General features: G+C 36.4%; 1 protein-coding gene and 1 pseudogene across 1 annotated transcript in view; both read left to right on the plus strand.

The window, feature by feature from the left end:
- LOC103544226 (olfactory receptor 5L1-like) overlaps nucleotides 1-16,156 on the plus strand; it is a 41,547-nt gene that overhangs the window by 8,556 nt on the left and 16,835 nt on the right. The gene's annotated exons all lie outside the window — the stretch shown is intronic.
- LOC103545431 (olfactory receptor 5L2-like) lies at nucleotides 6,355-7,290 on the plus strand (annotated as a pseudogene).

Here is a 16,156-nt window from a genome sequence, read left to right on the forward strand (position 1 = left end):
ACAACTCATTGAGCTTTTACTTTGAGGAAACCAAGGTTCATAACATTTAAATGACTTAGCCAATAATGTAAAACCGGTTGTCAACACAATTAAAGCAATCATTCAAGACTTCAGACAATCAAAAACCTGCATTTTCCACCAAACACTGACATACAATCATATATTTTTCATTTTCAAGTTGTGACATTTCAGATTCTTTATGGTTGATTCTATATAGAACATGACTCATATTAGTAGTATTCACATTTACTGATCATGTGTTTTTGAACTACTTTTTAAAAGGTGTATATCTCAAGAATTTAATTTTAGCTATAAAACAGTTCATCATAGATTTAAATAGCAGCAAAAAGTGTGATTTCCTTTGCTTAGCATAATTCATCTAAAAAGCATAAATAATAACATCTGAAATCATCAGATTTGTGCCTTTCCTTCTCCTTAATTTATATTCAATTCTACTCGCTTTATTGAACATTATAATTTTATTATTCATGTTCATACTTTTTATTTCTTATTATCATAATCTTTTGGTAAAATCAAAAATTCTACTTTCTGGATCAAGTTAACCTTGTAATGATACAATAATAATTACATCAATAATTAAAAATGTAATTGCATTGTAAATTTGGATAAAACATAATCAAAATTTAAATTGTTTTCAGAAATATTTCTTTTTATGAGAAATATTATGAATATGTGTTTGGATTTTCTATTTCAATCAATTAATGTATCCATTTAAAGATATCACTTAATGTTAGAAAGAAAGAGGTTTCACTTTCATTTCTATTTCTTTTTTTTTATTTTGAGGAAGATTAGCCCTGAGCTAACTACAGCCAATCCTCTTCTTTTTGCTGAGGAAGACTGGCCCTGAGCTAACATCCATGCCCATATTCCTCTACTTTATACATGAGCTGCATACCACAGCATGGCTTTTGCCAAGTGGTGCCATGTCCACACCAGGGATCCTAACCGGCATACCCCAGGCCGCCAAGAAGTGGAATGTGCAAACTTAACCACTGCACCACCAGGCTGGCCCCTATTTCTTCTTTTTAATTGATGAAAATACTGAGACTATTTGGTGATATTAAAGGTAAATGTGAATACAAACTTTGTCAGAAATTGTGCTAAAATAGTAATGTCAATCAACTCTTTCAACTCTAACAAGGTTATATGTCAATTTCTCACAATGATCTTTCATCAAAAATTTTTTTAAAAATACTGCATTAAACAAAATTCGATTGCCTTCCAATTTTGTTGAACGCCAAAATTTTGGAAATTCTTTCTTTCTTTCTTTCTTTTTATTTTAGGAAGATTAGCCCTGAGCTAACTACTGCCAATCCTCTTCTTTTTGCTGAGGAAGACTGGCCCTGAGCTAACATCCATGCCTATCTTCCTCTACTTTATATGTGGGACGCAAACCACAGCATGGCTTTTCCAAGCACTGCCATATCCACACCTGGGATCCAAACCAGTGAACCCGGGGCCGCTGAGACGCAGAATGTGCAAACTTAACCACTGCAACACTGGGCCGGCCCCAGGAAATTATTTCTTTCAAAAGAATTCGTTACCCAGTGCGGCAGATTGCAAACACTGTTCCGATTCCCCAGTCCTCCTCACATCCATGCCCCTTTGCAACTCTTCTGATCAAATGGTGGAATCAGTTTTTCCACTCTTGGAATGTAGGTTTCTTTTGTAACTAGCTTTGGCCAGCAGAATATAGCTGAAGTGACATTGTGTCAGCGAACCCTTGTGACTTTCTCACAACCTTTTAGAATTTTCACGGTCTCTTAGAAAAGCTGTTACATGAACCATCACAGGCTAGCATAGTGGATAATAAGAAACAGAACACACACCCCCATCACATGTGCTGTCATTTAGCCAAACCACCAGACTTGGGTGTGAAGCCTCTTAGATCATCTAACCTGTGAAGTGGATATCATACGCACAGCAAACCAAGCCAAGATCAGCCATGTCAGGATTAGACTAACAGTACTAACTTACTGACTCATGCAATAGTGACCAATACGGTAAGTAGTTTTTGTTTTTAACTAATATGTTTTGAAGCGGTTTGTTATACAATCATTAGAACCATTCACTTTATCAATTTCTGAAAAGGTTACCACAAAGAACTTCCAAGTCTTATCAAATAACAATTAAGCATGTTATTATCCTTCCAATTAGACTAGGTACCTTGACCAAAACAATGGAATTAAAAAGTTTGGAAAATTTAACATACTGTTGATGTCATTGAACCTTGCCAATACAATATTTTACTAACATGGCACTATTGTATGTGTTTTAATTACATTTAATCAAAAGCTTAGAGATTCAATTGATATTATTCAAATTATGGAAAATGACCATGAAGTCCATTTCAATAAAACTTTTATTTAAATTACTTTGTAAGCATGTGAGGAAGATTGGCCCTGAGCTTACATTTGCTTCCAATTCTCCTCTTTTTTATGTAGAATGCCTTCACAGAGTGGCTTGACCACCAATACTTGGTCCACGCCCAGGATCTAAACCTGCCCACACTGGGCTACCGAAGATGAGCACACAAACTCAACCACTGCACCATCACACCAGACCCTTTAAATTAATTTTTACAAACACCTGCCATGTCTTTAAATCTAAGACAGATAGGTAAGCAAAGTAGCTATCCTGTGAGTGAGTGGCCCAGATGATCTAAAACATCACTGCCAATGATACTCTTTATAGATAGTCTTTTAGTTTTTCTGTCATGAGACTCTCTCCTTTAGGATACATTTTGTGACTGTAGTTTCAGGGTGCGCTAACAACAAAACAAATATATGTTAAAAAAAAATATGGTCATCAGTCTAGTATATATCTGAATTCAAAACTACTGTATTGGCTAAAATACTTGTCTAATGCTAACATTTTCCATGAAAAGAAATATGTACTATATGCCAGAGTCATGACAAGAAGCTATACCATCGGTTTGAAGTGTCTTAAAAAGGAAAACTTCATTCTTCACAAGAAACAACATTTCAAATTTTCTTATGTTTTAGGTTTTGGAAGTTTGCTTTTATTCTTCTAATTGAGATAATTAACATACTAATATGTGAAGGGATAAGAGAAATCTTTACTTTTGAAAAATAAGAAAAATGGAATTGTGAATGCTAGGTGGAAAGGAGACGCAGAAACACCCCTCAAACTCAGGAAATTATCAGAGGGATCAGTTTTAGGAAAACATACATAGGCTGTTGAGAATTTGGAAACTGGTTACCTGTAGCTAATTACATCCATGGAATTCTTGGAATTTTTAATATATCCGAGGGCACAAATCACAGATAGTGGTTTGAACACTGTTGGTTTAGGGAGATATCATATGGTCAGAAAAGGAGCAGACGTGGGAGAGATCCTTGAGGAGATCCTGTTTAGTGTTCTCTAGCACTGAGTAAGGACTATGCCGTCCCAGCATCATTCAGTAGGTCTGATCTTCCTCACAGGGTCATATGTGTGGCACAACCCCAAAAGCAGCATATGATTTCATTCTATCAGTAATTCTGTGTTAGCCTTTGGGCAAGTTGGACCTGACTATGCCTCAGTCACCTCATTTATAAAGTTACATAACTGTACCAATCTTATATATTATTATAAAGATGAAATATGTTATTAATTGTCTTAAGAACAGTACCTAGTATACAGGGAGTGGTCAATAAATGTAATCAATTCTTATTATTCTCAGTAAAACAGGGGCATTATCCCTACCTCTTTCTGGTATTTGGCAGAACTCTGGTGTGGCTTCAGCCCTTATGCCCTCCAGGAAGGAGCTTATGTGTATAAGACAGGCAAAATTTGTAAGACCTATTCACATATTTCCAATGGTGATGTGATTCCTGGCTCACAGAGCAATGCTTGGATGCAAGATACAATGCTCTGTAATTCATTATAAATGCTGTAAGGAATCATGTTGAATTATAATAATATGTACCAACTTGAGATAGTATTTCCCCCTGTTTATATCTCATAGAAATCATAATTGTTTGAGTCCCAAGATGGTGTTGTTTTCTTGATATCTTGTTGATGTCCCACAAAGATCAATGATTATTTTGGGAAGCAGAAGGAACATAGTCCCCAGAGGTACAGACACAAAGACGTAAAGCCTAAAACACTTCCCATCATAACATCTTGAGAAACAGGGGAAATAATGACTAGCCCACAGGTTGGTTGGTTGGACTATACGCTGGTTTTTGGAATACACATGAATGATATATTCTGAGCTGTGGAATTTGTTATATTTTTTCTCATGGGTCTAATTTACTATAGCTATGTGTGAGAGAAGGAGGAATTGTAAATGAGGGCAGTGGTATTAGACATATTTTAAGAAATCTGTACTTAGCCTTCTCTTAGAGTGTTTTAAGAAATGCCATATTTTGAACACTCTCTTTATGAAAATATTTTCCCTTTCCATATTGGAAAACAAGCTTAATTGAAAACAGGAGGACTTTAATCCACAGTACCAAGTGTCTTGTAACAGCTATTAGTGTAAAAGCAAAATGGAGAGGAATTATTGTGCGTTGTGCAAAACACTTTGAAATGTCTCTCCTGAGCAGATTTCTCAACCTTGGTAATATTGACTTTTGGGCCCAGATAATATTTTGGTGTTTGCATATGTTGTTGTTATATGTGTGTGTGGGGGAGACTATCATGTGCATCATAGAGTGTTTAGCACCATCTCATCTATGCACTAGATGTCAGTAGCACTCCTCCGTATTGTGACAACAAAAAGTGTCTCCAGATATTGCCAAATGTCCCATGGAGATCAAAATAACTCCTGGTTAAGAACCACTGATTTATAAGTAATCAGCAGCCTGATTTTTCATCTTTAGACTAGAAAACAGAAAAAAGGTTTTTAAAATTATGTACTACAGTGAACTCAGAAAAAGACAAATAAGTCAATTTTACTGGCTGTTGAAGAGATAACATTTATCATCAGAATGATTATTTTTTTGCAAACCTGGATTTCTTAATCCATATATCCTTCACTTCCTTGAAGTCATTTGAAGAATGACAAACATAACTGGATATGTTGAGTTTTAGTCCAGATTCTTTTTCCTCCAAGAATAACTAACCAGTACATCTTCAGTCATGTAGATATCAACAAAGAGTCAGGAGAGAGAGGATTAATAAGAGTGTTCTCACCCTCTGTGGGCATTTTCTGTATGTCAAAGTCTTGAGTCTGTCCATCTCTTATTGAAAGCATCACACTGTCTTTCTCCACTCTACTCTATAAACCTTATGTTTTGTAAGAATTCAGGCAAGTTTCTACATTGCTTTTTGAAGAAAGTGATTGGAATGAAATATTTATGTGTCATGGAAGTTTTGAGGATTAAATATACATTTCAACTTATGTAAATGTATATAATATTCTATCTTTGAAATCTGGCTTACTGTTTTTTAACTTGCTATTTTATCATATTCTTTTTTGCAGGTCATTAAAAGTTCTTCAAAAATATTCATTTTAACAGCTGCACAGTTTTCTGTAATGTATATGTGCTATAACTTTAGCCATTTTCTTCTTGTTTGACATTTTATTTCTAAGTTTTATTATCGTAAATAATGCTGCAATGCAGCAGCAAGAATTTGTGTTAATAGTTTCATATTCACATCTTCAATTAGTTCTACAAATAGATTTAAAGTAGTGAATTCATTTCTCCAATAGCTCTTTATAAGGCTTCAAAGTCATAGTTACAGAAGGTCTGACTCCAAGTAACAATTCCATGAACAATGCACGACATTGAATTGCATTATTAACAAGATCACTATGCTAATTTCATAGGAAAAAATGCTAGCGTAGGATATAAAAGCTACTTTCTCCATTTAAAAGATGTTGAAAAACATTAGCACTTGTGGGTTAACAATCTTAAATGGGCATATTTATCATCATTTCAGTGGAAAACAGAGAAGGGTGCTATGTACTATAAAATATTGTTTCCCAGGATCCTAATATTTCCAGTACTGATAAAAGTGAAAAAGAGACTTGAATTTCACAAGATGATATGGTAATTAAATAATGTGCCCTGTATTTCTAATGACTCAGTTTCAAGCTATAAACTATCTAGGGCTAGTTTAAGGAATCATATAGGCTCTTATGGATGTGAATGCTTTTGTGTAATCTGTGAATTAGACTATGAGCTCCAGACATTTTGTAAGCTACAATGTCTGAACTTTTCATAAACTTCACAAAGCAAAGTCTTATTTCTTTGCTGAAAAATATTTACTATCTCATTTATTTTCATGTTTTTTTCTTAGGAGACAGTCAAAAATGAAATTGGGTTCTTATAGTAGTTAATGAATATTAACATTTTTCTCAAATGCCAGTAAAGTGGGGACATGGGCAAGGAGAACTGCACAGCCGTGGCAGAGTTCATTCTCCTTGGCTTAGCAAATGTCCCTGAATTAAAAGTCTTCCTCTGTCTGGTGTTTCTTCTCATCTATGGAGTGACAGTTTTGGGCAAACTGGGCGTGATTGCAGTGTTTCAGGTCAACTATCAACTTGACATTCCCGTTTACTCTTTCCTCAACCACTTGTCCTTTGTGGATCTCTGTTACTCCACAATCACCATGCCTAAGATCTTAGCTAATATGTTAAATGAAGACAAGACCATTTCTTTTCTGGGATGTGCTGTGCAATTCTACTTGTTTTGCCCATGTCTGGTAACTGAGGTCATCCCACTAGCTGTGATGGCCTATGACCGTTTTGTGACCATCTGTAACCCACTGCTGTACATGGTCACCATGTCAGGGAATCTCTGTGTGGAGCTGGTGTCTTCCCGCTGCTACCTCTGTGGGACTGTGTGTTCTCTGATTCACTTGTGTTTAACTCTTGACATCCTGTCCTATAGGACAAATGTGATTAACCAGTTCTTGTGTAATTTACCCCCTCTTATGTCTTGCTTGTTTTGATGTTACTATGAATGAAGTGTTGCTATACAGGGTGGCTAGTTCTAACGAAATCATCACCATCATAATCAGCTTCATTTCCCACTTTTTATTCTCATCACTGTCCGGAGGACACACTCTGTAGAGGGAAGATGCAAAGCCTTTTCTATCTATGCCTCCCACCTCACAGCCATCATTGTCTTCCATGGAACAATCCTTTTAATGTATTGCTGCCTCAGTTCTGGCAACAGTGTGTATACTGACAATGTGGCCATGGTGTTCTACACTGCAGTGATTCTCATGCTGAATCCTCCTATCCATAGCTTGAGAAACAAGGACATGAAAAAAGCTCTCAGAAAAGAGGAGGGCTCCAAAATATTTTCCTAGAGACTATTTTCTTAGCAGAACTCAGTGTTCCAAAGTGGAGGCTGGTAGAGGGGTAAATCATTGGGCTTCATTGTTGAAGTGGAGATAACAGTCAAGAGGTAGGTAGTTGTGACAGAGCCTTTTTTATTCATGTATCTTTTTGCCTCTTCCATTTACAAGAGTAGAATTGAGCATATTTCAAAGTTTGCAGCCTAGTTATTTACTTTTATTTAATCTAAAATGATTTAAAAGAGTACCTTTAATGGAGTGTTAAGACCTACACATTCAGTTTTATGTAACACCTCATAAGCTTAGTGAAGAACTCAGTATAGTCACATTTTATTTCAGTATCCACTATGGAAAATATGATACAATTCAAAATTGAATTCCTGTTATTTTACAATGAACATAGCATTTGTCAGTTTATGCACAGAATGAGATTACCATATGTGTATATATCCTCTTTGTTGTTTATTTCCTGCCTCCTTCATTATTCTTTGTTGTTGTGATTGCAATGTCCAGTTTTGTTGGAAGTTCAGATACTATCATATCTGAAAATTGGAGACATTAGGAATAATTTTTTCAGAGTAATCTTAGAAAAATTAAATTACCTATCATGTGCTAAGAACTTCGAATAATTCCCAGCATCTAATTAGTTCTCTGTCTCTCTGTCTGTGTCAGTTTCTCTGCATTAGTATGTCTTTCTGTCACGCATATAATATGTTTTATCATATGTTATATATTTATGTATATTTCTAATAATTTAATAACCATTGTTATAAGTGGCAACATTTCTGACTTAGGCCTTTTGTTTCATTTTATTTTTCACTTGTTATCTTCATGCTTATTTTACAATATTTTGGATCAAATGCTTACCGTGACTGATAAGTTGACGTCTAAATTCTGTTTATGTTCTTTGCCATGTCATTGCTCTTGATTTAATGACCTTTTTTCACCCTTCCCCTATGTGTCTAAACCACATAATTCAATCCTCATTCACCCTTCAGTAATTGGGAAGGGGTGCAAGTTGCAGAGTTCCTCGCAAATGTTTTAATGTAGCAGTTGAATTAATAGTCACACTTCAAGAAGTAACTCACTCATATGAGTATTTATTCATACCAGATTAAAAGTGTCTTTTGGGAAGAAACAAGAGTGGAATTGACATCAACAACATGGTGGAGTGAACTGTTCTGTTTGTCTCTCACCCTTTTGAAATAGAACTAAATGAACATTCACTGACCAATGAAGGCAGCACACACAGCAGAACAGGATGTGGGAGAGACACACACAGCTACACATCTAAAGGTGGATGCACTGGCCTTCCGGGAAGGAGTAGAAAGAGATGAGCATGTCCTGTTCTCCCCCAGTAGCCTTGTGCATGCACACAAACACTTTCCAGCCTAGCACAAGTGCCCCGAAAGTTGGAACATGCACTGGGGAAACTGTAGCCCCAGGAGGTGGTGGTAGCCCTTAACCCATGCTCATGATCACTTTTCTAGCAATGAGGGGCAGCCCTTCATGCCCCTGTGCCACCAAGGAGTAGCCATAGCTCAGTCCCAGTGAGGAAGCCCCACTTGCCAAGCACAGCGGTTGGTCCAGAGGACCTCAAGCAGAGACCACAGCAGATCTACATGTTGGGGCAAACAGACCCCAGGCCCATGTGAGAACACATAATGCTGCTGAGACCCACAAGAGGGAACGTGTCCTGGGTGGCTGTGGGAAGAGGCAGTGGCAGCTTTTAGACCACTGGGATAATTTTTCTGGTGTGGAGGTAGAGTCTACAGTGCCCCTTCAGTACCAAGGAGTGGCCCTAGCTCAGTTCCAGAAAGGAAGCCCTGCCTGCCAAGCTTAGAAGCCCCATGGGCCTCAAGCAGAAATTGCAGTAGATCTACACACTGGGGCAAACACACCCAATTCCTGCATGAGCGCTCATAGTACTGCTGAGCTCTGAAAGAGGGAACGTATCCCAGGGTGCTACAGAAAAAGGAAGCAGCATTAGCCCACTGGTGATCACTTTCCTGGTGGGGAGGGGATGCCCATAGCACCCTTGCACCGCCAAGGAGTGAGCCTACCTTGGTCCAGCAGTGAAGCCCTACACATGAATCACAGTCCACAAAAGCACCTGAATGCACCTCAGGCTGAGACAAGCACCCATAATACCCCCACAGCTTCCAACAGATGAGGTGGGGCCAGAAACTCTGCTCCTGCATCCCCCTAGTGGAAACAGGTAGAATCTGCCACCTAATAATAACACAAATGCCCTGACAAACGATTACTTCATCAAACACCATGAGAAACAACAGCAACAATTCAAACAAAAGAAAAATGACAGTAATTGAGAACCTCCCAAAAAACAAAAGCCCAGGACCAGATAGCTTCTCTGGAGAGTTCTACCCAACATTCAAAGAAGATTTAATACCTATCCTACTCAAACTATTAAAAAAAATTGAAGAAGATGGAATGCTCCCTAACGTGTTCTATGAGGCCAACATTATCCTGATATCAAAACCGGACAAGGACAACAAAAAGATGGAAACCTACAGGCCAATATTGCAGTTAAATTTAGAGGCAAAAATCCTCAAAAGAATATTGCCAAACCAAATACAGCAATACATTAAAAGGATTGTACACCATAATCAAAAGAGATTTATTCCAGGGATGCAGGAATGGCGCAACATCCGCAAATCAATGTGATACAGCACATTAACAAAATGAGAAATAAGAATCACATGATCCTCTCAATAGATGCAGCGAGAGCATTTCACAAGGTCCAACATCCACTTATGATAAAAACTCTCAATAAAATGTTTATAGAAGGAAAATAGCTTAGCATAGTCGCCATATACAACAAAACCACTGCCAATATTATAATTAATGGTGAAAAACTGAAAGACATCCCTCTGAGAACAGGAATAAGCAAGGGAGCCCACTCTTGACATTCCTATTTAACATCATTCTGGAGGTTCTTGCCACAGCAATAAGGCAAGAAAAATAAATGAAAGGAATCCAAATGAGAAAGGAAGAAATTAAAAGACAGCCCACCATTCAGGGGAAAATATTTTCAAATGATTTATCAGACAAGGAGTTGATCTCCAAAATACGTAAAGAACTTATATAACTCAATGACACAAAAAAACAACTTGATCAAAAAATAGGCAGAGGAGATGAACAGACATTTTTGCAAAGAAGATATACACATTGCCAATAGATGCATGAAATGATGTTCAAAATAGCTAATTATTAGGGACATGCAAATCAAAACTATAATGAGATATCATCTTACACAAGTCAGCATGGCTATAATTACCAAGACAAAAAAACAGCAAATGTTGGAGAGGATGTGGAGAAAAGCGAACCCTCATACACTGCTAGTGAGAATGCAAACAGGCACAGCCACTATGGAAAGCAGTGTAGAGATTTCTCAAAAATTTAAAAATAGAAATACCATATGACCCTGCTATCCCACAACTGGGTATTTATCCAAAGACCTTGAAATCAATGATCCAAAGAGATATATGCACCCCTATGTTCATTGCAGCATAATTCGCAATGGCCAAGAAGTGGAAGCAACCCAAGTGCCCTTTACAGATGAATGGATAAACAAGATGTATATATGTACAGCAGAACACTACTCAGCCCTAAGGAAACACAATATTGTCCCATTTGCAGCAACATAGATGGAACTTGAGGGAATTATAGTAAGTGAAATAAACCAGACAAAGATAAATACTGCATGATTTCACTCATATGTGACAGATAACAAACACAGGGATAAAGAGAACAAACTGGTGGTTACCAGAGGAGAAGGGGATTGGGGGTGGGTGAAAGGGATAAAGGGGCACATATGTATGGTTATGGATAAAGATTAGACCATTGGTGGTGAGCAGGAGGAAGTGTATTCACAAACTGATAAACAATAATTTGCACCCAAAATTGCACAATGTTATAAATCATCATGATCTCAATAATATTACTTGAAAAAAAAGCAAGATAAAAATAGTCTTCTAGAAAGAATAACCAATAGCCAGCATAGAGTAATGTTCAGAAATTTTTAAAAACTAAATTAAACATTTCAACAAATAACCCATTTAGGAACTGGGGAAACAATTTTAAAGGTTAAAATGAGCGATATTCTGAAGTTTTGTTCTGATCTACCAACTCGTTTAATTCTTTTAGAATCACATTGATTGTAAATGCATTTTAAGCAGAATCATTTTTGAAAACATAGTAATTAGAGCTTGTTCAGGATACTGTTGAACTATAACAGAAACTTATTTACACTTTTAAAGCTAATAACATTAATATCAGCATTCTTTTCTTTGTTTATTTTCATTTTTTAATTCACCAAGGAATGATACTTAGCTGAGGTATATGATAAACAAACAAGGAAACAAATAAAAACAAGACACAAGCTATTTGATTGCATGTTTTGCTTATGTCACTATCTGCGATTTTAGACAAATCCACTAGACTCTGGCCTCAATCTCATCATAGCATTTATTTTTGAAAGATAGGACTTGGACAGGAATAAGTCTCATTTTATTTCAATCTAGATGTAACGTATCCATGATTATCTAAATCTGATAGATGAGGACAATGTTTCCAAGTTTCTCAGGAATGCTAACTCTGGAATGCTTCCCTCCATGTGCTCCTCTTCTCTATGTCCATTACTATTTCATAGTCCAAGTATTATAAGATTCACCACCTTTAACTGTATGCCCAAGAAAAAAATCTTTACTCATTCAACTATGAGACAATTATTGATTTGTCATTAATTATAAGATACATCCAACCTGAGATATTATAACAGGTGAAAATACATCTTAAAAATAGCTGAAACATACTATGGATTCAAATGCCAACGATTTTCCCTAAAATTCTGTCAGGAAAGCAAAATGAAATGAAAGAATTGAGCCCATATTGCATCCTACATTTTAAATTCAATTTTCAGAGCTAAATCAAGGCTTTCCAATCCATGACTACTTGAACCTTACACTACAGGCCAAAGGTCAGTATAGTATAGAAGAAGCATCAGAAGACTAGAAGATGAAATTGAGTTACAGGTTTGGCTCCAGCAACTAATACATGGACTTGAACAGTGAGAACATTCTTACTCCTGATGTGAAGAGTATCAGAGTTATCTCAAATATTTCAGATAAAAAAAATAAAGCTAAGGGTCCTGCTTCAATAATACTTATGTATGGGTGCATTTCTTCCTGGGTAGATGTAGAAATACAAGAGAAAGAGAGATTGTCCATGACATCCAGAAACGCACAGTCTAGCTGGAGAGAAAGCAGTGTAAATATATAGACTGATAACTACATCACACTGCGGCCCAAGCGATAACTAAAGGATGTGTCACAGAAATTATGACTTTCAAAGAATAATGACTTTTGTCTGAAGAAGCTAAAGAAGGTTTCTTACAGAGATTGATGACTCAGCAGTATCTTCTAGATGGATGGGATAAGTAGTGAGTTAAGGGTACCCAGATTGATGAGAAATTGGATAAATGTGCAGATGTGTAAAACTGTAGATAGATAGATGATAGATGGATAGAGATAGATACACAAATATATACATAGATAGATATGGAGACAAAAATTTGTACAGAAAGTCGACCAGGTTAAGTCTAGTAGAGAAAAACTGGGAGAAAATTTTAGGAATTTAAAAACGCACCAGTGGGGCCAACCCCGTGGCACAGTGGTTAAGTTCACATGTTCTGCTTCGGTGGCCCTGGGTTCGCCAGTTTGGATCCTGGGTGCAGACATGGCACCACTTGGCATGCCATGCTATGGCAGGCATCCCACATACAAAGTAGAAGAAGGTGGGCATGGATGTTAGCTCAGGGCCAGTCTCCCTCAGCAAAAAGAGGGAGATTGGCAGCAGTTAGCTCAGGGCTAATCTTCCTCAAAAAGAAAAAAAAAAAAAGCACCAGTAAGTGACTATGAGTCACTCAGATTTGCAATCTAGGGAATTATTTGCTTAATATAGCTGTTAATTTTTTTTAAAAAAAATTAGTTTACACTTATTTAGTTTATTTATTTTTGGAATAAGTGATATATTTCTATGGTCCACTTCTTTTCTCTCTAACGTGAAAAATGCCTAATATATACTTCCACAGAGACTTTATGCATATTCAAACAAACACCTAAATATAAATTGACTTCCTTTGAAAAGAGTTATTTTAGTGGCAGCGTGGCATACGGATATAGGAGAGTGAATATATAGGCTTAAAAACCAATTTGGAGGCTATTGAACCATACAAGTGTAACGTAATAAAAATTATGAATTGAAGAAATGCCAATGGTAATAGAGAAGACAGAATCAAGAATTTTGTGGTAATGTGGTGTTTTAAGGGACTACAGAGTCTTGGGATGGAAGCTTTATGATAAATTAGAAGTAAATATAATATCATACTGTGAACGGTACACAATATATTTGTTTATCAGGTATATATATTTGTTTACAATATATTTGGTACAATAATTAGGTACAATATATTTGTTTATCAAGTTGTTTGCAATAACTTTAGAAACCCTAATATACTGGTTCTAGCCAGATGTAGCTTCTTGTGGGGACAGTGAGTGAGAAACCAAATTCCCATTTGAAGTCCTACCATCAATATATATGAGGAGATTTGCTCAGCTCCTGATATAATTAATAGCATCATAATAAAGTTGCTGAGGCCCCTGAGCAGGATCTTCCCTCTCGCTCAGTGTGGTTAGTGTAACCAGGGGGCAGTTATGCCTTACAGAAACCAGAGACATGTTAGATACATAAGAAATATTTCTTAAAAGACAAATACTATTTAATCTCACTTATGTGTGCAATCTAAAACAGTCAAACTCACAGAAGCAGAAAGTAGAATGGTGTTGTCAGGGGCTGAGAAGGGGGAAATGGAGAGATCTCAGTCAAGGGATACAAAGTTTCAGTTATGCAAGCTGGATAAATTCTGAAGATCTAATGTACAACAATGTGACTAAATTTAACAATACCTTACCGTATACTTGAAACTTGCTAAAGGGCTGAATTTAGGTATTCTCACCCAAAAAAGAAAGAAAATAGTAATTTGAAGTGATGGATATGTTGATTAGCTTGATTGTGTTGATTATTTCACAATGTATATGTATATCAGAATATTGGGTTGTACTCAAACACATGTGATTTTTATTTGTCAATTATACCTCAAAAAAGCTAGAAAAAAACTTAAAAAGAATAAAACAATGTACTAAAAGAGAAAAATGATTGTTGAGTAAATAGAAAAGACAACTTCTGCTATGATTTGCTATTATAGAAAAATTTGGGGAAGCTATGAGAAGGATCATGGAGCATGAGAAGACATTTAAAGTTCCAGTTAACTTTTATATAAAATGTTTCTAAAGCTCCTGTTGTTTTTCTTCAAGTATTCCAAGAAATTGCAATTAAAGCAGAAAACAATCATTAATTTGAATTGCTTATTTTAAGTCCTTTGGAGAATAAGGCAAGCAATTTTCTCTGGGGCCTGTTGGCACAGGGAGTGGAAGCAGATATGAGTCTTAGCATCTCCCCAAGACTAGCTCTCCAGAGGGAGGAAAGGGGTGCCTTTTCCACCAGCAGGTTCGTTTGTAGCTCAGGGAAAATATGGACATTATTTTTCATATAAGTTATGTAGAAGATGCCTTAGATTCAGTCAGTTCCTCATGAGAAAAATAATTTGGGGAAACTTTTGAGCCAGTGAAAACATTAAGTATCTGGAACAGGAAGCAGTCTCTTTATACAGACCTTTGTATAGAGGGCCTGGCCTAGCTGAGCTCCTCCACAGCAGTGTCTGGAACACCTGTTTCCTGGGAGTAGGAAAATAGAAGGGCCCTGAGAGCTTTCGGGTATATGTCTGTGAGTGTCTGTGATCTTTTCGGAAGAGTTGTGCAAGGGTGAATATGGCGATATTTAAATAAAATTGAATTGAAAGAAATAAAATGAAACTTCTGGAGAAATACAATAAACAGGTCCTACTCTAAATAAGATTTCAGAGCATGGAAAAAGTACATTGGCTCACAAGGGGAAAAAGAAAGAAAAGTGAAGAAATAATAAGGAAGAAGTTTTAAAATACCATACTTCCCAGATTTAAAGATACTACAAATTGCCTAATCTGTATAATAATATAATTTGGGAGATAAGGAACTATGACACTTAATTTTCACATTAGTTTTAAATTGAATTCAAATAGACAGAATATGAAAATTTACCAGAATCAAGGAAATAAGTCAATAGTTCTCAACTACAGGTGAATATGTACTGCCCTCTCCCGCTAAGGGGACACATAACAATGTCTGGAGACATTTTGATTGTCACAATGGAGGGACTATTGATGAGTACAATACTGTCGTCTAGCGGATAGAGGCCGAGATGCTGCTATATGTGGTACAATACAGAGAGCAGCTCCCCATAGCAAAAAAAAATAATTCATCACACAATGTCAATAGTGCCAAGAACAAGAAACTTTGATAAAGGGAATTAAGAAATAACTTTATAATAGTGACAATTGACTGGAAAACATTGCCTTCTGATTGATCTTTAAATACTTGGATGTCTGAACATACAGGGCCATCGAGAATTCTCCATGCTATATGGGAGCTCCAAACTTTAATGCTGGAACATCTTGAACCATAAAGTTCAAGGGTTACAGAAAAAGAGACATCCTTACCAGACATGTTAGTCTAAGAAAAAATATTCATTATAAAGAATTATAATTGAGGGAATTCCTGATATGCTTGATTTACAGTATTAAAAAGAGGAAAGTTCCAGGAGAACCGGGATGTCTTCCTCACAGTAACATTCTGAGTTGTTCTGGATATAGAGTTGCCAAATTTGGCAAACAAAAATACAGAAGGCTAAATTTAATTTGAAC

Source organism: Equus przewalskii, chromosome 11, assembly GCF_037783145.1.
Source record: "Equus przewalskii isolate Varuska chromosome 11, EquPr2, whole genome shotgun sequence".
In the NCBI taxonomy this organism is placed as follows: Eukaryota; Metazoa; Chordata; class Mammalia; order Perissodactyla; family Equidae; genus Equus; species Equus przewalskii.